A 27,192-nucleotide genomic window follows, 5' to 3' on the forward strand; every position below is an offset into this window, starting at 1 on the left:
GTTTTTCCAGCAACCAATAATTTGGCTAAGTACAAAATGTCCATCATGGGCTTCAACTGACCCAACAACTAAATTTAACATTACTCTCAAATTCATTAGTGACTCCAAGTTGGTCATCAGTCATGGTATAATGGACCTTCATAATACTAAAAAGTGAAGGGAAATTTAATTTTGTTAGTTTCTTATTATATTTCACTAACTAATAGGCTTTAAAAGAGTTCAACACAATTTAAAGTCTTGTCGAAGTAACGAAGGCATACAACGCCTAATTAACATCCATGAAATTAAGTACAACAAAGAATGGATTTACCAACAGATTTCCATCTCTTCACTGATCTTCACATGGGACATTCAAATATTACTTCTCTTGAATAGTAGTTAAAGATAAACTATTTGGTCTATGGATATCTAGAGTCCACATTCATGGAGCCCTTGTTGTTCGAGAGTCAAATCCTCTTTGGAAAAACTTTTGGTCAAGAGTGGAAAAGCTCCCAACAGCATTTCTCCAAAAAGGAAGTCCTATATGGATCATGATGCACACTTTTCTTCCGTATAGACTTGGACTTGCTAGTTTGTGCATTTAGTCGGTGCATGTGCAAAAATTGAAGATTTTATCGAGAAGTCCAAGTTTGTAGAAAAAGTTTCTACCACTAAATCTTCTTAAGTTCTTAATGAGTGGATTTTAAATCTTACAAGAAATTGTTCCTCATCTTTTCCTATTGCTTTCTTTTGCCTTTCGTGAGCTGCTTCCTTGTCTTTGATTTTTTTACTTTTTTTTTACTAGTTTCTTCCATTCGGTGAATTACACTTCACTCACTTTCAATTCTAATAATTATTCTCAGGCTGGGGTCCACTCTCAATCTCCTTTCCCAAAAGAAAAATCTTAGCATTGAGGGATTGAACATGATGTTATTGGAAGCCATGAAATCAACTAAGAAATATGTTGACTTGGCTGTAGACTAAAATTTCCTAACCTCCATGCTTTTATATGACTGGTGCAAGGATGAGATGAGAAGCAAATACGCAACAGATAATTACCTTACAACATTCACCCTTTATGAAGAATTGCTACCACTTTGTCACCTTCTCAAGGTTAGCAATTTTGTTATGGACTTCACTGATTGTAGTCCTATGCAACTGCAGCTCTAGCTTCGGGTGTCCTTTGGAGGAGTATGAAGCTCTATTAATGCTTAGATCTTCTCTCCTTCACAACAACTATACTTCACCACCCACATGGGGAAGAGGGAGAGATTGCTGTCTCTAGAAGAGAGTGATCTGTAGCAACAATACAAAACAAGTATCGAAGCTTTTGCTTTCAAGCCTTGTAGAATATGATCAACTTAAGCAATGGCGATTGAATTTCAGCATTTTTTCTTCCTTTCACGAGCTCCAACAACTTAACTTATCTGACAATCAAATTGTAGGATCATTATCACAGATGGGTCAGCTAGCTTTTCTCTCATCCAACTTATTTCTTTGATTTCATTCTATTCATATTTTCTATCCTTTTGTTGCAAATAGTGCTTTTGATATAGATTATCTTTCTTTGGTAACTTTTTATTTGACAGATATATCAAGATTGAGAAAGTTAGAAATTATTGATCTCAGCTATAATATACTCACCGGAACTATTCCATTATCTCTCAAAAATTTATCTTCACTTAATGTCCTAAATCTAGAATTCAACATGTTGAATGGCACACTTAATGGGGAAGGTAGTAACTTACAAAGTCATTTGTATCTATTTTCCTAGCACGAGACTATTAACACATCGAGTATAATTGTTTATATTATCTTATTACTTTATGTTAGCCTCTTACTCATCAAACTTGTTTTTGCACTTGCATTCTATTCATATTTTCTAGCCTCTTGTGATAACTATTTTTTATTTTAATTATCTTTCTTTGGGAACTTTATATTTGACAGACATATTAGGATTGAGAAAATTGAAAATCCTTGATCTTAGCTATAATCAGCTCATTGGAACTTTTCCATTATGTCTCAAAAATCTATCTTCACTCAATGTCCTCAATCTACGCTTCAACGAGCTGAACGGCCCATTTAATGGAGAAGGTAATAACTTATCTAAGTCCTCTGCAATTATTTTTATATTGCAAGACTATTAACGCATTAAGTATAATGGTTTACATTATCTTATTGGTTTATGCTAGTCTCTCCTCTGCAACTTGTTTTTGCTATTCGTTCTATTCATATTTTTTAGCCTCTTGTCATAACTATTTTTTATTTTAATTCTCTTCTTTTGGGATCTTTATATTTAACAAACATATCAGGCTTCAAAAAATTAGAAATCCTTGATCTCAACTATAACAGGTTCACTGGAACTATTTCATTATCTTTTAAAAATTAATCTTTTAAAAATTATGAAATCATTAATACATTGAGTATGATGAGTTATATATTGTCTTCTTGGTTTATGTCAGCATTTGTGTCATCCGACTTGTTTCTCCAATTTTTTAAGTGTATACATATTTACTATCATCTTGTTTTAATGTACAAGGTAATAACTTAAAGGCTCTATTGTAATTATTTCTTTATTATGAGATCATTAACACATTGAGTATAATGGTTTATATTGTCTTATTGCTTTATGTCTGCCTCTTCCTCATCAAGCTTGTTTCTAAAAATTTTATTCTATTCATATTTTCTAGCCTCTTGTCGTAACTATTTTTGATTTTAATTCTCTTCCTTTGAGAATTTTGTGTTTGACAAATATATTAAGATTGAAAAAAATGCAAAATCCTTGATCTTAGCTTTAATAGGCTCATTCAAACTATTCCTTTATTTTTTAAAAAGCTATCTTCACTCAAAGCCCTATATCTACACGGCAACTATCTAAATGGCACACTTGATGTGAGAGATAGTAGCTTAAAATCTCCTATGTAATTATTTCACTATTATAATACCATTAACACATTGAGTATGATGACTTTAATGTTGCCTTCTTGGTTTATATCAGCTTATCCCTCATTCAACATGCTTCTTTAATTTTTTCAGTCTATTCATGTTTTCCATCCTCTTTCTATAAATATTTTTTATTTAGATTCACTTTCTTTTGAAACTTTATATTTGACAGATATATTAGGATTCCAAAAGTTGAAAATTCTGGATCTCAATGATAACATGCTCACTGGAACTATTCGAATATCATTTAAAAATCTATCTTCACTTAGTGCCTTATATTTAGGGGGCAACATGCTGAATGGCACACTTCATGTGCAAGGTAATAACTTAAAGGCTCCTGTGCAATTATTTTTTATTATGAGACCATTAGCATATTAAGTATAATGGGTTATATATTGTTTTTTTGGTTTGTGTCAATCTCTCCCTCATCCAGCTTGTTTCTCTAAGTTTTCAGTCTATTCATATTTTTCATCCTCTTGTAAAAAATACTTTTTATTTAGATTTATTTTCCTAGGAAACCTTATATTTGATAGATATATCGGGCTTCAGCAAGTTGGAAATACTTGATCTAGACTACAACAGCTTCATTGGAACTATTCCATTATATCCAAAAAATCTATCTTCACTCAATGCCCTATATCTAAGTGGCAACATGTATGGTACACTTGACATACAAGGTAATAAGTTAAAGGCTCCTATGCAATTGTTTCTTTGTTATGAGACCATTAACATATTAAGTATGATGGATTATATATTATCTTCTTGGTTTATGTTAGCCTCTCCCTTATCCAACTTATTTCTTCAATTTTTTTAGTCTGTACATATGTTCTATTCTCTTGTTGTAAATATTCTTTATTTAGATTTATTTTTTTGAAAAATTTATATTTGACAGATATTTCAGGCTTCAGAAAGTTGAAAATTCTTGATTTTAGCTATAACAGCCTCAGTGGAACTATTCCATTATATCTCAAAAATTTATCTTCACTCAGTGCCATATATCTTTCGAGCAACATGTTAAATGGCACACTTGACATGCAAGGTAATAATTTAAAGGCTCCTATGCAATTATTTTTCTATTATGAAAGCATTAACATATTAAGTATAACGGGTTATATATTGTCTTCTTTGTTTATGTCAGTCTCTCCCTTATCTAACTTGTTTCTTCAAGTTTTTTAGTCCATACATATGTTCCATTTTCTTGTTGTAAATATTTTTATTTAAAATTATATTCTTAAGAAACTTTGTATTTGATAGGTATATCAGGATTTAAAAAGTTAAAAGTCCTTGATCTTAGCTATAACAGCTTCACTAGAATAATTCCACTATCTCTCAAAAATCTATCTTCACTCACTGTGCTATATTTGCAAGGCAATATTCTAAATGGCACACTATAATAACTTAAAGGCTCCTATGCAATTATTTCTCTATCATGAGACTATTAATATATTAAGTGTAATGGGTTATATATTGTCTTCTTGGTGTATGTCAACCTCTCCCTTATCCAAGTTGTTTCTTCAATTTTTTTAATCTATACACATGTTCCATCATTTTGTTGTAAATATTTTTTATTTAGATTCATTTTCTTGAGGAACTTTATAATTGATAGATATATCAAGATTTAGAAAGTTGGAAATCTTTGATCTTACCTGTAACAGTCTCATTGGAATGATTCCATTATCTTTCAAAATCTATGTTCATTTAGTGTCCTTAATCTTAAGATAAAACTAGCTAAATGGCACACTTGATATGGAAGGTAATTACTTATAGAGTCATTAATTTGCAATTATTTCTCTATCATGAGAGCATTAACACATTGAGTGTAACGGTTTATATCATCTTCTTTGTTTATATCCATGGTCATATACTTCAGGCCTTCTAGAAATGTAGAAGCTTAGAGTGGTTGATCTTAAACAAAATCAGCTCACAAGAGGGATACCCATAGCTTTTGAAAATTTATCTTTGCTTAATTCCTTAGATTTGGATCAAAACAATTTAACAAGTTTAATGCCTTCACAAGGTATGATGTTGATTCTTTTAAATATTTTATTTTTATGTAAATTCTTATTAATTTTTTGGATCTCTCTCTCTCTCTCTCTCTCTCTCTCTATATATATATATATATATATATATATATATATATATATCGACTGCTATGTAATTGAGAACACAAGTTTGTATTATTGAGATTCAAACATTGAGTTTGTATTATTTTGGATTTAAATCTATTCAAATATAATAAGTATTATAAATTCAATTACAAGTACTATGATTAGCATATAGTCAGCCCAAATGTATCTGCAATGCCTCCTAATTTACATGAGCTATAGGTTTCTTCCATTTTAATACCATTTGCAATAATTTAGGATCTTACTTAAAAAAATTAGTTAGGCAGTATTATTTGAATTTCTTGACCCTCTATAGGTACCTAATTAAAATCTATATGGTGCATAGTTGATATGGGACTATATACATGTATGTATAGATCCTTCCATAGCTATACACATGTCAGCTTGAATGGAAGTTTTGTACGTGTACTCAAAGCAAGTCAATTGGTTTTTCTAGCAACCAACAATTTGGCTAAGTACAAAATGTTCATCATGGCCTTTAACTGACCCATCAACTAATATAACATTACTATCAAAGTCATTGGTGACTCCAAGTTGGTCAGGTCAGTTTTGGAATCCTGAAAAACCAAAGGACCGGGACCATGTCATGGCTGAATTACAACCACCATACTTATCGTAGAAAAACTTCCATCATTCTAGATAAAGGTCAAATTTATGCTGGTGTATGATCACAGATGAATACTTTCATGGTGGCCGTCCAAACAATTTGGTGATAATTTTTTCTATATGGTTTTTTCTTAGGATTTAAGAGATTTCAAACCTAAAATAGTATTAAAGAACAAAAAGAAAAAAGAGAGAGATAGAGGTAGAATTCAATGATGAAAAGATTCATGAATATCAAATGAAATGTTAGATTCAAATGGTCATTGCTTTCAGCTAACCGAGAGCCTCTAGAGTTTGTCTTCAAGCCATAAATCATGATTAAGTATTCCTTCTTAGAATCCAATTTTGGTCACCTAAGTTTCTCTTTACCTATGGATTTAAAAAAAAAAGAAGATAATTAATAAATAAAATGTCTAACTAACACTACTATAGTTGGGTGATGTGACAATTTACTCTAGGGTCAGATTAGTATCTTCCATAACTTAGCATAGAAGACTAGTAATTAGATAGCATTTTCGGTTTAAGGTCTAGAGATACTACCTTGAGTTGGTCCTCAATGCAGCATGAGAATTACTTTTAAAAATAGGGATAGCTGTTATCTTCATGGTATAATCAACCCTCATAATACTAAAAAGTGAAGGGAAAGATAATTTTGTTGGTTTTTTATTATATTTCACTATAACACTGTTATAATGAATATAATTATTATTTAAATATTACAAATATGAAATGTTACTATTTTAAACAAATAACCACTATGACGATCTTACACTAGTCAATAACTGTTAAGGTGAGGGCCTTTTCTAATGCTATAATGTGTTGCTTTTGGGGTTAATACTGGCCATGCATCATTGCTTACTAGATTTTTTTCTTTTTCTTTTTCTTTTGTCCATTTTTGAGATATGGGAGAGAAGTCTTACTATTGGAGAAGAGAAGGTACCTAGAATTCTTGGATTTTTTACTTAAAAATTTCTGAAATAATGTCCTAAAAAATAATACTACACAAGTCCAAATCATTTTGACCCCTCACTTCCAAACAAGAGGGTGCAACCATGGAGCTCAAGCTCAAATCACTTGCTGCATGTTTTAAAGTAATTAGATTGATTGCCACAATTCATACATGACATTCTAATATAATAGTGTCATAGGTTATGGCAATTGATATTAAGCTCACGCACACTCATGCCCATGTGAGTTAGGTTGGTTAATGTTGGATGGGTCAAATCAAAGAGCCATCAATTTCAGGTCATTTGTTAATTTGGGGTTGGGTTCGGTCAAAACATGGAAGATGCAAATATGGTCTTCATTGATCATCATATCTATAATTTGACCCAAGCTGGACTAATATTTCATAAAAATCAGGTGTTAATCAATGTTGAGATTTGTTAGGTCGGACAGGTTGGAGAGCAATGCAACCAAGGTTAGGCCATACAATAATTAGATTCCATTGAATTCAAATAAGGAAGATTCGAGCAAAATTCCAAACAATCATGGAGCCTAGAAACTGGCCCATCCTGACCAAATACTTCATACATACAAGTTGTTCAAGGCTCAATCCATTTACAGCAACAATGTTGATTTCCAGTCACAATAATCCATTGTCATTTGGCTTCATGCTGTAGTTTAATTCTCATGTTTATTTCACCAACATTCTTATCCATAACTCTCATGCACGTTGCATGGACATCCTTAATCTGCTTCCAGAGTTCCTTAGTAACCATCCATCCATGAGCCTTGTCTAAATTTCTGTGTTAATAAAGATTATGTATAGTGAGATAAGAAAGCTGTGAATAAGCCAAGACTCAAATACAACCTCTATCAGAATTCACTCAAACAATCCTAAAGCAGAGTGCCTCTATGAAGCTTTTCTTGATTTCTAGATCCACCAGCAGATAGGCAGAGGAGCAAGGTAGTCCTCCTCGGATGTCCATCTTATAGAGGCTAAGCAGAAAGATTAAGGTCTTCCATATTTATACTAGAACTAACTAATCGGCTTTTCTTTTTTTTGGTAAGAACTAACTAATAGGCTTTAAAAGAGTTCATCACAATTTAAAGTGTTGTTGAAGTAATGAAGGCATACGATGCCTAATTAATGTCCATGAAATCAAGTGCAACAAATAATAGATTTGCCAACAGATTTCTTGCTATCTCTTCATTGATCCTTACATGGTACATTCAAATATTACTCCTCTTGAATAGTAGTTAAAGATAAACTATTTGGTCTATGGGTATCTAGAGTCCACATTCATGGAGCCCTTGTTGTTTGAGAGTCAAATCCTCTTTGGAAAAACTTTTGGTCAATAGTGGAAAAGCTCCAATCAGCTTTTCTCCAAAAAAGAAGTCTTACATGGATCATGAAGCACACTTTTCTTCCATTCAGACTTGGACTTGCTAGTTTGTGAATTTAGTCAATGCATGTGCAAATTGAAGATTTTATCGGGAAGTCTAAGTTTGTAGAAAAGGTTTCTACCACTAAATCTTCTCAAGTTCTAAATGAGTGGATTTTAAATCTTATAAGAAATTGTTCCTCATGTTTTCCTATAGCTTTCTTTTTTGTGAGCTGCTCACTTGTATTTGATTTTTACTTTTTTTTTTATACTAGTTTCTTCCATTTGGTGAATTACACTTCACTCGCTTTTAATTCTAATATTATTCTTTGGCTAGGGTCCACTCCCAATCTCCTTTCCAAAAACAAAATCTCAGCATTAACGGATTGAACATGACGTTATTGGAAGCCATGCAGTCAACCTAGCAATATGCTGACTTGGCCGTAGACTCAAATTTCCAAACCTCTATGCTTTTATATGATAAGTGCGAGGATGAGATGAGAAGCAAATATGCATTAGATAATTACCTTACAATGTTCACCCCATTATGAGGAATTGCTACTACTTTGTCATCTACTCAAGGCTAGCAATTTTGTTATGGACTTCATTGATTGTAGTCCTATGCAACTGCAGCTCTAGTTTTGGGTGTTCTTTGGAGGAATATGAAGCTCTATTAGAGCTTAGATCTTCTCTCCTTCACAATAACTACACTTCACCACCCACATGGGGATGAGGGAGAGGCTGTTGTCTTTGGAAGAGAGTGATCTGTAACAACAATGCAAAACAAGTATTAAAGCTTATGCTTTTGAGCCTTATAGAATATGATCAACTTAAGCAATCGGAATTATCTTCCTTTCGCGAGCTCCGACAACTTAATTTATCTGACAATCAAATTATAGGATCTTTATCATAGATAGGTCAGCAAGCTTTTCTCTCATCCAACTTATTTCTTTAATTTCATTCTATTCATATTTTCTATCCTTTTGTTGCAAATAGTGCTTTTGACATAGATTTTCTTTCTTTGGAAATTTTGTATTTGATGGATATATCGGGACTAAGAAAGGTGGAAATTATTGACCTCAGCAATAACTTACTCACTGGAATTATTCCATTATCTCTCAAAAATTTATCTTCACTTAATGTCCTAAATCTAAGATTCAACATGCTGAATGGCACATAATCACCTGCAGCTATTTTCATAGGATGAAACTACTAAAACACATTGAGTATGATGGTTTATATTATCTTATTGTTTTATGTTAGCCTCTTCCTCATCAAACTTGTTTCTGCAATTTTGTTCTGTTCATATTTTCTAGCCTCTTGTCGTAACAATTTTTGATTTTAATTCTCTTTTTTTGGAAACTTTATATTTGACAGGCATATTAGGATTGAGAAAATTGAAAATCCTTGATCTCAGCTATAACAGGCTCGTTGGAACTTTTCCATTCTCTCTCAAAAATCTATCTTCAGTCAATGTCCTCAATCTAAGATCCAATGAGCTGAATGGCACACTTAATGGGGAAGGTAATAACTTATCTGAGTCATCTGCAACTATTTTTCTATTACAAGGCTATTAACATATTGAGTATAGTGATTTATATTGTCTTATTGGTTTATGTTACTCTCTCTTCATCCAACTTGTTTATACAATTCATTCTATTCATATTTTCTAGCCTCTTGTCGTAACTATTGTTTATTTAATTCTCTTCTTTTGGGATCTTTGTATTTGACAAATATATCAGGATTCAAAAAGTTAGAAATCTTTGATCTTAGCTATAACAGGCTCACTAGAATGATTCTGTTATCTTTAAAAATTAATCTTTACTTAGTGCCCTCTATCTACAAGAAAACTATCTAAGTGGCACATTTGATGTGTAAGATAATAACTTAAAGGCTCCTTTATAAATATTTCTTTTTCACGACATCATTAACACATTGAGTATGATGGGTTTGTGCCAGCATCTGTCTCATCCAACTTGTCTCTATTATAAGAATATTAACATATTAAGTATAATGGATTATATATTGTCTTTTTGGTTTATGTCTGTTTTCTCCCTTATCTAACTTGTTTCTTCAATTTTTTTAGTTCATCCATATGTTCCATTCTCTTGTTGCAAATATTTTCTATTTAGAATTATTTTCTTAAGAAACTTTGTATTTGAGAAATATATTAGGATTCAGAAAGTTGAAAGTTCTTGATCTCAACTATAACAGCTTCACTGAAATAATTCTACTATCTCTCAAAAATCTATCTTCATTCACTATGCTATATTTGTAAGGCAATACACTAAATGGCACACTTGATTTGCAAGGTAATAACTTAAAGGCTCTTATGCAACTTTTTCTCTATTATGAGACTATTAACATATTAAGTACGATGATAAATTCTTGGTTTATGTCAGCCTCTCCTTTATCCAAGTTGTTTCTTCAATTTTTTTAGTCTATACACATGTTCCATCCTTTTGTTGTAAATACATTTTACTTAGATTCATTTTCTTGGGAAACTTTATAATTGATAGATGTATCAAGGTTTAGAAAGTTGGAAATTCTTGATCTTATCTATAACAGCCTCATTGGAATGATTCCATTATCTCTCAAAATTTATGTCCACTTAATGTTCTAAATCTAATTAAGACAAAACTGGCTAAATGGCACCCTTAATATGGAAGGTAATTACTTACAGGGTCATTAATTTGCAATTATTTCTCTACCATGAGACCATTAGCACATTGAGTGTAATGGTTTATATCATCTTCTTTGTTTATATCCATGGCCGTATACTTCAGGCCTTCTAGAAATGTAGAAGCTTAGAGTGGTTGATCTTGGACAAAATCAGCTCACAAGAGGGATACCCATAGCTTTTGAAAATTTATCTTCGCTTAATTCCTTAGATTTGGATCAAAACAATTTAACAAGTTCAATGCCTTCACAAGGTATAATGTTGATTCCTTTAACTAAGAATTTTACATATCTTTTCTTTGAGCTCACAAAGTACCCCATATTGAAAGGTAAAAAACCTACACATGTTGACGATGGCTTGGCCAAGCCGAATCATTTTTCTTCATTCTAGTGGGTCAAAATTCATATAAATTGCAAAGCTTTAGAGCAGGATTATGACTAAATCAGGTTTAGCCTATGTCTATCTTGAGTTAGCTAACTTGACCAAATTAGAAAACTCACCAAACTTATGTTCCCTGATTTTAGTAAAATGATATTTCTATGTTGGTTTCATCATATCAAGCATTTAAGCATGCATTTTATTTGTTTCATTTTCTTGTAATTTTAAACATTAATTCTATCAAATACTCCAGTAAGCTCACATCACGTGCTCTATATTTAGTCGGTTATCTAGAAGCATATAAAATTTAAATGAATAACTTTTCATCATATTTTTAAATGTTACTTCCCTTGAATACTGGGTAGCTTTCACCTTTTTTGAATTTATTCTATTTTTGTATTTCCTTTATGGTATTTATTTAGCATCCAGGATTGACCTGAGTTACCAAGTTGACTCATCGAAGTCAAAAAATTGTGAGTAGACAAGTAGTGGGTCACAAGTTTTCTAACCTTATTCATATTATTGAGCAAAAAAAATTATTTTTTTTATTTTCTTCCTTTTTTTGCAGCGCTTAGTGGACTGCAGAACCTACGTGAGTTGGATCTCTCTGACAACCAACTCAATGGAAGTCTTCCTTTATCTCTAAAGAAACTAGTTTCTCTTCAAAGTTTGTATCTTTCTAATAACCTGATGAAGGGTAATATTCCAGCACACATCTTTGCAGGTCTTGTTTCACTTAAGTATCTAGATCTTTCTTCCAACCTATTTGATGGGCATTTCTCATTTTCCTCCTTTGCTAATCTTTCAAAGCTGGAAATTATCGACTTGTCAAACAATGAGGAATTATTTATACATCTGGATGGTGGAAAGTTTGTTCCGTCCTTTCAGCTACGGTTCCTCATCTTATCACATTGTAACCTTGATGTGAACCCCCTTGCAAGACCAGCTTTTCTTGCTTCCCAATACAAGTTAGAAGGTCTTGATCTTTCTCACAATAACTTGAAAGGAAATTTTCCCAACTGGTTGTTCAAAAATCTTACCAGACTAACATATCTCTACTTGAGAAATACCTCAATAACGGGTGCATTGCAGTTCCCGAATCATCCGAATGCAGTCATGTCCATAGTTGATCTCTCTATGAATTTCCTCGATGGATCGATTCCGACAGACATCGGCACGGTATTTCCAAATATGACGGACCTGAATTTATCCTCGAATCATCTAACTGGAAATATCCCTTCATCATTGGGTAACATGAGTAATTTGCAATACTTGGATTTGTCCAATAATAATTTATCCGGTGAAGTACCAAATAGTCTTATGCTCGATTGCACTGAATTGTTGCTTCTGAAGCTTTCCAACAACAACTTGCATGGGAATCTGCTTGGTACAAATTGTAGTCATACTTTTCTTTCCGCTATTTTTCTGGATGGAAACAATTTTACTGGAACATTGTGGAGCTTTCTGTCACAACAACAGCAATATTTGTTTGTATTGAATGTCCACAATAACCAATTATCGGGTATAATTCCAGAGAGTATAGGACTTGTTTCCTCTCTTTCGAGCCTTAACCTCGCAGGAAATCATTTTCATGGTCAAATACCACATCATTTATGTAATTTGACAAATCTTTACATGTTAGACTTATCAAGTAATATCCTCTCCGGGTCATTACCTCGTTGCATCCGATCATCCGAACTAGTGCTTCTCAATTTTGCTGGGAATTCTTTAACAGGCACAATTCCAAGTGGTTATTTCAATAATTCATACCTTGCAGCATTGGATGTCAGCAATAACCAGCTTTCAGGTAAACTGCCAAGACAGATAGGAGATCATATGCCTTTGGAGATTCTTGTTCTCAGTGGAAATTCACTTGAAGGCCCAATACCAATTGAGTTATGCAAGCTGCAGTCTTTACATGTTCTGGACCTTTCGCAAAACAATCTTTCAGGATCAATACCCTCTTGCTTTGGCAAAATGCATTTCCGGAAACCTAATTTAGCATATTTAGATATCTTTGACATTGGTTACTATGTGGGTTACTCTGTGGGTCCTAGTCCATTGCCAGTCGATATGGATCTGCTGGTTTACTTATATGCCATAATGTTGGTAGACCTCATGACAAAGGGCAACTTATATGCCTATGCAACAGATCATTTGCTTCAGATGTCCGCAATGGATTTGTCAGCAAACAAGTTGACAGAAAACATCCCGCCAGAAATTGGAAATCTACATGAGCTTGTACAATTGAATCTATCACACAATCAGCTAACAGGTCCAATTCCTGAAACTTTCTCAAAACTCAATCAGATTGAGAACTTGGACATATCACACAATCAGTTGAGTGGTGTGATACCCTGGCAATTGGCTCAACTACATTTCTTGGAGGTATTCTTAGTTGCTTATAATAACTTATCCGGATGTACGCCGGATTTCAAAGGCCAATTTGCCACATTTGATGTGAGAAGCTACGAGGGTAATATTGGATTACATGGGCCGCCATTGGATCAAACCTGCACTTCTGACTCAAATCCAACTGTTGAAGTAGAAGAAAACCAAGATAATAGCAATGTGGAGGATGATATCATCTTCTTTGCAATACTTGCAGCTTCATTCGTGACTGGCTTTTGGGGTTGTATTGCTTTTTTGTTGTGTCATCACATCGGGCAGCACATTCATAGTATATTGGATGATTTTGCGGATTCCTTGACTGTAAGGATCTTAATGGCAGCACGTAAGCAGACTTGCGTGCAGCGGAATCGCAAGTGAGATAAACAATATCTTATGCATTTCAGAAGCCCTTTCTTTTGGCACTTTGTAATAAAGCAAAGCAAACTTCTGTTCAATCCAGTAATTTGAAATCTTTGATGCAATCAAGCTTGATATAGTTTTTATTTTTTGCAGCCCAATCAAAAATCAACTCATTGCCCATTGGTCACACACTATTCCTTTCAAATTGAAGTGCAAAAGATAGTTTTTTAATATAAAAATTCAAAGCAAGAAAGCAATTTTATAAAAATCAAAAAATATAATTCCTCTCTTAGTCCTTGTGACTATGTAAGGCCATGATGAGGCCCATGATTAGGATTGGAACCAAATCTAGCCCAATGATGTGAGACAAAATCATATTTAGCCATAGAATACATATCCCAAAGAAACTCGTTGCTGAACACATGCTTCACTAGCGACCACCTCTGCTAATGGGGTCTGAATTGTTGTCAAAGTAGAAAGTAAGATCCAATATTTTTTCCACACCAACACCAAAATCAATTTTTAGCCATACATATATTATTATATTTTCAAATACTCATAAGCTTTCAAACATATTTCTATGATGATAAACCAATCAAAAAGGTTTTCTTGATATATTTCCATCTTGATAAATTAGACTAACATGTACAGCTAAAAAAATTATATGCTTAATCAATATTTAAAACTCATTACTTTATGTAAGATAAATCAAGCATAATATTTATTTCTTAGTCTTGGAATTTCTAAGAAATAACCAATTAAATTGAATTTCAAAATCAATTTCGCTTTCGTTTATGAACTATATATTTGAAACTAAGCAAGTAAAGATGATGGTTTCAATAAGAGTCATGATGAATATTCAATCATTAATTTTCTAATACAATATATAAATGCCTTTATACAATGTTATAATGAGGAAAGTACTTCTTTCATCCGAAGAGTAATTGAAAAAGATCCTTTCACCAAGAAAATATCGTTGCACATCACAGTCCTTGGTAATACAAACAACTATTTAATTAGCTAGAATCATAAGGCATTAAATTCAGGGCTCAAATTTGTAAGAGCACCATTAGATGGCATCCTTGAAAGAAGGCAACTGTTACAGATTACTCTAGTACCGAAATATGAGCCTCTATATTTTCCCCTAATCAAATACAATAAGATCTTAATTAATTTTGTTTAGTTAGAAAATTTGATCAACTATGCATGAAAAGTTGCTTACAATAGATATACAAAACATTAACCTTTACCTATCAATATGGATTTTTTTAAACATATAGCATTCTATTGCAACATACGTAATAGGATAATTAATTCAAATAAAAATGCTAATAATTCTATAAGCAAATCTTCAGGACTTCCATCCTCCTCTTCTGTTTTTATAAAAGAGCCCCTAGCTGCTTCTCCTAATTAAGGAAGAAAAGAGCCAAGAGTTAGACTTAAACATAAAAACGTTGTTGGAGAAGAGAAATGACTAGATCAAATAAATTTTAGAGAGAAACAAATAGAGAAGAAAGTTTACCATATGTAAGAGAAAGAAAGTAGGAGATGGAAAAGTAAAGACGGTGTCAGAGAGTAGGAGAGCGAACTCAATCCAAACGGGGGAGTAGAGGATAGAGAGAGGTATGTCAAGATAGAGAAGGCAACGAAGAAAAGGTGTAAGAGGCACGGGGCCGTGGAGGGGGGAGATCGAAAGAGGCTATGGGTGGCATTATCTCACTGGTTTAAATGGGGCAGCCAACCAAAAAAATCCAGAGTCTTTCCACAAGAGTAGACTTTCTTCGAATTTTTGATTTGTTGAGCTCAAAGGCATCTAATAGAGTATCAATGAGTAAAAGCTTGAAGGGAATTTGAAGAAAAAGAAGAAAATGTAGCTCCATGCCTCTGCTCATCATCAATATTCAATTTCAATTCTAGTGATAACATGAGAAAAATTGACTTGCATAGTTATAGAAGCTTATGTTGGCTGCCAAGGAGCGCACTAAGATTCTCTCCAACATAGTATTTACCATCATGAGCCGAATTAATCAGAAGAGCAACAGTCTTATTTGAGCCTAGTGCATTCATCCAACCCAAAGTAAATGTAAAGAGAAAACAAGAATTAAAAATAAAACCTTCAGGTGCACTTGGCTGACCGACATCACTAGGCAGTTAAAGATGCAAGTGGCCAACTGATCTTTTAAATGTATCCCAAACACAATATGGGCTTCTTATTGGTCATCAGAATTCCTAAGGAAAAGGGAATTGATGTAATAGGCTGACTTTGGCCCAATGATAATATACTGTCTTAGATGATGAGGTCATCAGTAGATTAATTTGCATCATGTAACTTAATGTTTAGGATTTCACGGCCCAATAGATAAGGTGCCGATCTAGGAACCACAATTTTGGAGAATCTAGTAGAGTTGTATGTCTTAAAAGGTTAGATGTTGAGATGCATCGACCAACCATTTGATTAGACTTGGCTATTTTGTCTATCCTCTATTTTTTTTTTTGCTCCTTTATCTTTAAAATTAAAATTCATATTTCTTTTAATTTAGTGACATTCAAATCTATTTGGCAAGATAATTCTTATCTTTTTTAGATTATAGGGGGATAGAACTTAATAATTTTTAAATAATTTTAGCCAATGGTGGTACTTGTAGTACCTCTAGCAGCTTCCATAGCTTTGCATATTCACGACTGGTTCATATTACAACCAAACACAAGTGCCCCCTTTAATCTTATAAAAATATATGTACTTTAAAATAAAAAAAAATAACCTTACTTAATTTCACCATCGGAAGAGTCTAGACTCTTTTTATGATGTACCTAATACCCCCATACCTTTGCACATTTGCCATATCACAGCTCTCCACATGTACCTAATATTTTCAGAATCGGATTGGAATGGAAAAAAAAAATTAGAGGCCAATCGGATGGCCTGGTCAATTGATTCGTGATATCAACATGACATAACAAAATATTATATATAATTTTTATAATAAAATAAATAAAAATTAATATTATATTAGATGTTGTAAAATAAAGTCTTAATCTCAGTAGATCGGAAACTTCTGACGGCTCCACTAGAGATTAATAAAAAAGAGTGGTTCGGATTTGGGATACAAATTTTCAAGTACCAAATCTCCTCGCCGCCCTCCGTCCCCCCTCCCTACGTGGCCTCTCCGCTGCCTCCCTCTACATCCACTTGGAGTTCCCCTTCCCTCTCCACCGCCTCCTCCGCCACCTAATCCCCTTCGCCCCCTCCTCCGTCGTCCCCGCACCCCTCGTCCATATCTTCGTCCCTCCCACCGACTCCCCCAATGACCTCCTCTCTCTCCTTACCACTGTCGATGCCCTCCTCATCGCCATCTCCTCAGCCTCCTAACCCCCTTCGCCCCCTCCTCTGTCGTCCCCACACCTCTTGACTATATCTTCATCCGTCTCACCCACTCCCTTGACGACCTCCTCTCCCTCCTCACTGTCGTCGATGTCCTCCACACCCGGCCCCCTTCTGCCCTTGCCGTCCGCATCCTCGTCGTCGACTCCATTGCCGCCCGCTTCCATTTAGGTGAGGATGCACCTTTAGGCTTTAGATCTCACTCCCAAGGAGGCAGAGACTTGGCGGTGCTGGTCTGGCAGGCAACATCGATGAGTTTGGGGCTCTGGGCAGCGACAACGAATAGAAAGCCGAGGAGATAAAAATTATGTACGGAGCGGAATACCCTTATACCTAATACCCTAGTGGCTGTGCTATCCGACCCGTGATCTGGTTGGTTTATCACGGGCCGATCATTTCACTAGATCTTCATAGTTTTTTACAGGTTGAAACCAAACTGGGTCATGTCTAAGCTCTGGATTGGAATTAAAAGTGATCCCCGATCCGATCGATCGTCCTAGCCAGTCCGATTCTGAAAATACTGCATGTACCATATATTTAATCATATATTTTTACTCTTAAATTTTATATAAATATTAATATTATATTTATATTAATATAAATATAATATTAATATATTATAATATAACATCAGATCATAATAATTTATTGTGTAATATAATACTGATATATATTAATATTATGTTAATACAATATTATTATTTTAATATAATAAATTTATTAATATAGATATAAATATAATATAATATTAATAAAAATATTATATTAATATTAATAAAAATATATATTAGTGTAAATAATAAAATATAATAAATATTATTATATTATATGATATTTATATAAATATTAAGATAATATTAACGTAATATGATATCACTATTCAGTATTTAATTTTAAAAAAGTACCATCACTTTCCATCCCATGAGAAGTACTAAAATCTATCTCCTCCATGGATTTTTACTTTTCGTAAAATATGAAAAGTGACTTCACATATAAAGAGATTTTTTTCTTTGTTCTAAAACTTTAACCAAACAAGAATAATCTCTTCAAACTACCACTTCTTCCTTCCGCTTTCTATCAACCAAACGTAAGATTGAAACTGGATCGGATACGGATCGAATATTACAATATCCATATCTATATTTATTTTATCTAATGAATAAAAATATGGATATGGATATTATTCGGATGTAATAATTCATATCTATATTTATTTTAAATGGATATGGATACAATTTAGATACTGAAAGTATGGATATAATTACATATTTTACTTAGATAATTAAATTTTATGACTACAGAATTAAAGATATTATTAAATAAATAATCAATCAAGTTAATAATATATTTATATAATAATATATATTTTTTAAAAATAAATAAGTCATATATAAAATTTTATAGAATTATATATAGATTCAAATATTCGGATACAGATCGGATAGTTGTCTATTCATATCTATATCTATTTTTTTTATAGATATGAATATGAATATTAGTTGGATCCTTAAATTTCTATCTATATCCGAATTAATTTGAATATAAAAATAAATTCAAATAAATAATATCTATACTACCTTCACTTCTAATCAAACAAATCCATATATATATATATATATATATATATATATATATATTAAAATAAAATAAAATAAACCTATCTAATTTCACCATTAGAAGAGTCTAGACTCTTTTACATGATATGCGTAGCGGCTCCCACGCCTTCCCACATTTGCCGCATCACAGCTATCCACGTGTACCTCTTTCATCTATTTTCCACACTTTCTCGCGTTTATCTCAGGCTCATTTTACAAACGCTTACATGTACCCCTCTTATATTTGGAAAATATATGTACTTCCAAAACAAAAGAGAATATATCCTTACCTAGTTTCACCATGGGATGATTCTAGAGTCTCTCGTATGATGTGCCTAGCCGCTTCCACACTTTCCCTAGTTCACCGCTAGCCATATCACAACAATCCACGTGTCTCTCACATTTTCAAAAACATATGTGCTTAGAAATAAAAGAAAATATCTTGACCCAATTTCACCAATAATTAGAAGATTCTAGACTTTCTTACATGATGCCCCTGGCAGCTCCACACCTCAGCGCTGACCTATATCACAACCATCCGCGTGTGCCCTCTCATCTTCACAAAATATATATACTTCAAAAATTAAAAAAATATTTACCTAATATGACCATTGGATGACTGTACATGGTACCAATGAAAAGTTTTTTATTTAATATATTTTAATAATCTAATAAGCTTTTTGTTAATGTTATATTATTGTGAACCACATTAGATAAGAGCCTTACTTATCATCCAAAATAAATAACTCTTTTGATAATGTTATAAATATAGACATCCACACCAATCTACCTAAGCAATGTGCAGGATGTGATTTTTTTCTCTTATTTCTATTTATTCTTGAAATGCAATATAAAATAGGTGACAGAAAGAAAACATAATATAATCAATATAAGAGCACAATTACTTCTAAATTAAATTTTCAACATTAAAATTATGATATGCTATCACAATATGAAATTCTAATAGTATATAAATATCTATCTATGTAGTAAAACATATATTATTATAAAATAATAAGATCATTATCCAACATATTTATCATAAGAAATTGAATAGTATTGTATCTAGGGATATTTAAATATAATATGGCGGCTGGTCTTGACAGCCCAAATTAATATCCAATTAATAAATACTAGGCGGAATCAATGAGCCCCAATAGATTTGGCTCAATATCTGGACTAAATTTTGATACGATAAAACTAAAGCAGGCTTAGTCTTGCTTGGTGCGACCAGTAATTAAATCCAGACATAGGCTAGGTTCAGCCTAACGTTCAACCCATAGGTGAGATCAACCATGGGCCTGATAGCCAATCAACATCTGTATGCAGTTAAGGATGCAAATAGTTGCATCTGGTTTGCTTGAACCCATCACAAACACAACATGGGCTTCTTATAAGCTTTTCCAAATTATGTTAAAGAATATTGGCCATTAGATCTCTTTAAGTGGAGGAAATTGAGACATAATATGATGGCTTTGGCTCAATGTAGACATGTTGTCTCATATAGATGATGTGATCACACGTAGATTAATGTGTCATTTATCTTGATGTCTGGGACTCCGTGGCCCAGTGGAGAGCCTAGCGGAGTCGTATATTTTAAACTAGATGTAGGGATGCATGGACCAATCATTTAATCAAACTTTGCTTTATTTATTTATTTTTTGATCTTTTATCTTTAAAATTAAAAATTCATATTTCTTTAAATTTAGTGGCATACAAAATCCAACCTTGTTGATTATTGAAGGAAAGTACTTAATAATTTTCAAATAGTAAATAATATTTTACCATGCCATGCCTATAATTACTCTTTCATGTCTTAAGAGAGCAAGGTTTTAAATAATGGTGTTACAATTATTAGAAAAGTTTCCATCACCACCCATTATATTATATGTGTAATAATGTGCAAAAAAATAACTATTACGGTAATGCATGATTAATATTCATAACAATCTATTATATTTAAATAATGCTAGCATTATGTACTTGTACTTTTTTCTAATTTAAATTTTATCGTTTAAATTTTATATTAAAGCTTTCTCTAAAAGTTGTTGCATGATCTAGAAATAATACATTTTTGAAAAGTGAAGAAAAAGATGTAGTTATTTTCCCATCGTTGTTCATTAAAATATTGTTAGAATGACTATAATTATTATTAAATATTAAAAATTTGAAATCCTAGTGTTTGAGGCACATAACCATCATGATGACCTTATACCGGCCAATTGCGGTTTGAGTGAGGCTCCAGTCTAATACCATAATACATTAGTTAAAACCTTGACAAGAGGGCCATTTATTAATGATTGCCAGACTATTTTCTCCTTTTCGTTTTCTATTTTTCAGATAAGTGAGAGAAGTCTTGCTGTAGGAGAAGAATAAGGTACTTGCAAATCTATGATTTTTTTTTTTTTGCTTAAAAAATTTTAGAAAGGTTGAATATTTTGAGAAATAATACTGCTCAAGACCGAGTCTTTGACCTCTCAGCTCCAAACAAGAAAGTGCAACCATGGAGCTCAAGCTCAGTTGACTTGCTAGATGTCCTAAAATGATTAGATTAATTGCCATAATTCATATATGACATTCTGATATGGTAGTATCATAGGTTAGTTTTGGCAACCAGAATTAATTTCACACACACTAATGCCCATGGGACTTAGGTTGATTAATATTGGAAGGGTCAAGCCAAAAGAGTCATCAATTTTGGTCATTGGTTAATTTGGGGTTGGATTAGGTCACAACATGGAAGATGAAGATACAATCTTGAACAATCATGATATCTATAATTTGACCCAACCTTGCCCCGTCTTTTATAAAAGTTAGTTCAAATCAGATGTTAACCAATGTTGAGGTTGATCAGATCCAACTCGTTGGAGAGCCATGTAACCAAGATTTTGCCAGACAATAATTTAGGTTTGGGTTGAATCTTTAATAAGAAAGTCTTTGTGCATCGGACATAGTGCAGCAAAAATACACCGCCCTATCTTACTAGGCCACGTAGCCATTCTTTTTCAATACATATTTAATTTCTGTAGTTCTATTTTTTATTTAAAATTTTAAATGATGAAAATACTCTTTTTCTTTTAAAAAAATTATGATATTCTGTAGTATATCATGACATCTTACAGTTAAATTCTAACTTTCCAGTAAATCATAATTTAGCTACAAGATATCATAAAGAATGGAGTGGTATTTTTGTTATTTAAAAATTTTATAAATTTTCAATGATAAAAATATCCTTCTCTCTTTATAACTTCTGAAAGAAAATTATGACTTCCTATTGTACAAAAAGTTATAATTAATTGCAAGATGTAATAATATAATCATAGGATGTCATAATTTTTTCAAAAGAGGAAGGATATTTTTGTCATTTAAAATTTTAAACAAAAAAAGTAGAACTGCAAGCATTAAATGCATGTTGAAAAACGGTGGCTATATGATCCAATAAGATAGAGCGGTGTATTTTTACTGCACCATATACAGTGCACAAAGAATTACTCATCTTTAATTACGAGCATTCAAGCCTAACGCCAAACAATTATGATGCCTAAAAATTAGACCATCCTGACTAAATATTTATGTCGGGAGAAATTCTTTCTACACCGTGGGTGGTGCAGCTCAACCGCACCATCCGTGATGATTGGTCGGTGCGTGGGTCTAGAAAAAAAAAATTTTTTTTTTCAAAGCCGACACTCGGGCTCGTGCACTAACCAATCACCATGGGTTGATCATGCCGAGCTGCACCGCTCACAGTGCAGAAAGAATTTATGGTCGGTTTTATTGGATGGTGCTCTGAACTTAATATTTGGAAGGCCCAGTCCATTTACAGCGGCAATTCTAGATTCCCACACATAATAACCCATTTTCAGTTCAGCTTCATACTCTCTAGTTTGCTTCTCATTTCCATTGCAACATGTCTAATCTACAAATCATGTGCATTATACGGACATCATAATCTACAACTAGAAACCTTGAGTGACTATCCATGAGCTGTCTATATTTCTGCATTAATAAATATTATGTAAGTCCATGCCCCCACCTAAAGTAGATCAAAATCACCATGTCCATAGTCCTAAGAATCAGCTAAACTCAAGTAAACCCTGTTGCAAAACTCATTATGGACCAAGGATTAGCTTATCTAGATGCTAGTTTTTCACTCTGTGGTCTTTATTTGTTAGTCTTCATCTCGCTTTCGGTGGCTAAAGTAGATGTCCAAAGATACACGTGTTCTTAAATCAGTCTTGTCGCTTAGTCTGGTGTTGTTTGCTCGATTTGTATGTCATGACCTAGGCTTCCGCAGCGCTTGATGAGACCTGTTAGTTCATCTCAACAATAGGCTAAATATTTTAGTCAAGTGCATTAAGTGTACGCTCATCCAAGCATTAGTTTGTTTCATTCTTTATCTGGTCACTGAGGATGACTGGATTACCGACGTGATTTGTATTCAAAGATATGTGTAGGGTGTCGCTGCCCATCCCCTTCTATAGGACACATCAACTTCATTGACCGACTGTGCAAACTTCATTATTAGACATATCTTCCAAAAGGTGAACATAGTAGCTAATGGAATGACTGTTTTTGTCGTGGAACACTTTTGGATATCATTTTGGATTGGGATGAGAAAGATCCCAAGCCATTGAGGGATATTTATTTTCTGATTTTTCTAAATATATTCATACAAAAATTGTATGAATGATTTGTCCTATTAAAAAAAAGTAAATTAAAAAAAAATTAGAATTATATGCCGCTAGTACAAAAGAAGAACAACCTGCTATCTATATCGTTACAAAAGATGGACACAAGATAGATTTGAAAAAAATAGTTACATAAAAGATAATAAGAATGGTTTTAAAAACAAAGCTAAAGTGCACAAGAGCTTAGTACTAGTTTCATGGGGCATGTTAGAGAGCTTCAGATGGTATATTAGACACCACATAAGTATGGCAGCAAGGTATGGTTATGGTCATTTGAATTTCCAGAACCTACTAGAATTGAGAAGTAGATGCATGAAAATTGATCTGCGATTATTTATGCATTATTTTGGTATTGTTTGCAAAGCATGCTTGGTAGGAAAATAGCATACAGAGTCCTAAATCAAGCAGGGAAGATTGCCTTTCTCCTTGGTCCATACTAAAGTAGCTAGTCCATAGATTTAGGAGGGTCATATTACTTTCTTCTTGGTCTATAAAATTTGATAAAAAGCACATCGTGTGACATTTGGGTGTGAACTCAACCCCATTAACTGGGATGGACTCGTCCTCCATTTGAGAAGATGGGGATGGAAGTCAACACCTCCACCATGCCCTCCGTCAGCCCCTTATCACCTCCTCCCCCAATTTTCTCACACATGGAGGATGGTACATCCACCATAGCCATATGCCTTCCCCTCACTTTATCATGTGCCCATCTTCTACCTCCCTCTTCTTGCTTCTTACTCTTTCGATAAAGACAATCATGCATACATAAATCATGAAATTTCGTAAACATGATGTATAAATCATTCTTGTTAGATATTCATGTTATACCTCAAAATATTGCTCATGCATATTCATGCTAAGATCACTTTATACCCGTGACATCATCATATTTCATAATCGATAGAATTCTTATTTCATATACTAATTTTGTACCATTGGCAGGATCATGTTTCTTGTGGATGCTAGCTCCAGATGTCAATCTTTTCAATTTTAGAGATTCGTTCATAGTTGTTTGAGAGCCTTTAAAAAAATTTTATATCTTTTTTTAAACATATATAGATGAAAAAAATAATAAAATTTATACTTTATAAATATGTTATTTTTATAAAAATATATTTATGAAATCAATGATCAAAATAAAACATGCTTTTTCATATCTCATATACTGATCTTTATTTTATAAAAAATATGAGTCCATCAGCACTAGATGATTTGCCTGAAAAACATGAAAAATTGAAAATAAATATGGAGTGTAAGATCCATTTGCCTCATTTGTGTTAAATTTTTAAATTTCATTAGAAGAATCAGATTATCCTATTTAAAATATTAAATTATAATAAATTTTTTAATTAATTTAGTAAAATTAAATAATAAAAGGAGGTCATTAATCAAGTGATCGCTCTGATAGACCATCTGGGTATCAAGTAGTTCGAGGTCTTTTTGTTGGGATCAACATGGATTCCTAAAAGAGGAAGGCATGAGTTCATTCTAGAGTTCTTAGGTCTTCTTAAAGAGAGAAAGTGAGTGAAAAAAGAGAAAGTAGGGAGAAAAAGTGAAGAGAAAATTTTTATATCTCTCAAAAGAGAAATCTATAATCAAGATCAACAGGGGTCATATCAAGATGCTTAATAGATCGAGGTTAATAGTGATTAGACACTGTGAATTTCTAACAAAGATTGGGTGGGATCCGACCTACTGCATGGATCTCAAAATAATTTCAGATCTCTTTGAAAAGATCATCTTACATTCATACTGGAGTTCATGGATTAGATAAAGAGAGAAACCCCAAAGGGAGATGAGAGAAACAAGAGAGAGAAAGAAAAGAGAGAGAGAGAGCTCTTCTATCTCTTTCTTCCTTTTTCTTTTCTTTCCTTTTCTTCTCTTCTTTTTCTTCATTTCTTTTCTTTCTTTTCTTGGCCAAACAAGGGAGGGATATAGATGTAGGTTGGTGCTCCGACGGGGTGCAACGACACAACCGAAGGACCAACAATGATAGCCAATAGTGGTGGGGCAAGGGACAATCAGCAGTACAAATCAACCCATAGAAAATCATAGAAAAAGGCCCCAAAAAAGGGGATTTAGAGCTTCTCTTCATTTTTGGCCGTTGGCCTTTCACTGACGATCTTGAACTTACTGTGGAGAGTTGTCGAGAGGTTAGGGCACTTGACTTTAAGGGACGACGATGTTGGTGGTTGGAAAAAGCAAAAAAAAAGCTGAAAAATTATAGGATTCTTTCTTAAATGCCATAGGAAGAAGGGAAAGAGAGAGAGAGGTGGGATTGGCATTTACCTTGAACTCTGGTGGCATCTCCAGCTCTAATTTCCGACATAGGTCTAGGAAAATCGGTATAAACGAGAAAGAAAGAGATAAAGGAAGAAGAGAGGAGGGCCAATGTTCATCATGATATGCCTTGGAGGGGGGAAGGGGAGATTTATAGGAGATTTTTTATAATTTTTGGCAGCCCTAGGAGATCAATTTCAAGCAAGATTCGATCAGGAAGAAGACTTCCATCGGGAGCCTTCATTCTTTTGTTTTATTTTTTTGTGGAGCCACTTTGACATTCGTGCAGCTGATTTGGATCAGGTTATCACACGGTCCTTATTCAAGTGTAATAGTATGTAAAAGGGCATAATCACTTGTTGATTAAGACTGGCTGGCCTGGAGTTAGGATTACAAAAATGAACACCAATAAAAAATATAAAAGATAATCGTGGAAGAGAAGAAAATGTTAGAGAGTAGAATTATATTTGTTTAAAAGAACTCGGCTTTGCCCTTATGGCACTTTGGAGAATGCCACGAAAGGATAAAGAAAAAAAAGTTGAAAAGCCTGTCACCCAAAGGGATCAGAAGACACCTCCCCTCTCTAACATCCCGCCTTTTTTTCGGTTTGCTTTTTTCATTAAGACACACCTCTCTCTTCCCTTTAGAAAACACCTCATGCTTCATTAAGAAAAAAGAATACTTTTTTAGTAGAATATGCTTTCAATTCTGCAACAAAATTTTGGCAAGTCCAACACTAAAAGATGAAACCTAGTTTTGTTTAGTCCAAGGCTCGCTTTGACTGACTTATACCGGCACCAATTTAGATACTTGATTTTGATCTCTTTACTGACCTTCATATGGTACATTCAAATATTACTCCTCTTGAATTGTAGTTAAAGATGGACTACTTGGTTTATGGACATCTAGAGTCCATGGTTGGTAAGCCATTCTTGTTTGAGAGTCTATTCCATTTTGGAAAAACTTTTGGTCAGGAGTGGAAGCTTTTCTCCAAAAGAAAAGTCCTATGTGGGTTGTGATGAGTGCTTTTCTTCCATATAGGCTTGGATCCGTTTGTTTGTGCATTTTGTAGGTGCATTTGGAAAGCTATAAGATGAAGTTTCTATCACAAAACTTTTTTCTCCTCAATGAGTGGATTCTAGGTCTGAAGTAATTGTTCCCCGCATTGTACCTATAATTCTCTCTTCTTCGGAGATGCTCTCCTATCTTAGATTATTTTTGTTTTCCACACTTGTTTTTCCATTCTTTATTTTATTCCCACTTGTACATTCTCCCATTCTATGTATTAGTCTTCAGTCATTCAATTTAATAATTACTTTAGGTTGGGGACCATGTCCAATCTCTTTTTGGAAAAAAACAAGGAAGACTTGGAAGTTTATGGAAGACTTGATCGCATACCTAGACTTCCATGGCCCTATGCTTTTATACAAATTATGCAAGCATGAGATGTGAAGCAA

The 27,192-nt window shown here is 33.3% G+C and overlaps 1 pseudogene; it reads left to right on the top strand.

The window, feature by feature from the left end:
* The first annotated feature begins 1,057 nt into the window (after nucleotides 1-1,057).
* LOC114913635 (uncharacterized) lies at nucleotides 1,058-13,909 on the top strand (annotated as a pseudogene).
* The last annotated feature ends 13,283 nt before the right edge of the window (nucleotides 13,910-27,192 follow it).

Source organism: Elaeis guineensis, chromosome 1 (assembly GCF_000442705.2).
Source record: "Elaeis guineensis isolate ETL-2024a chromosome 1, EG11, whole genome shotgun sequence".
Classification (NCBI taxonomy): Eukaryota; Viridiplantae; Streptophyta; class Magnoliopsida; order Arecales; family Arecaceae; genus Elaeis; species Elaeis guineensis.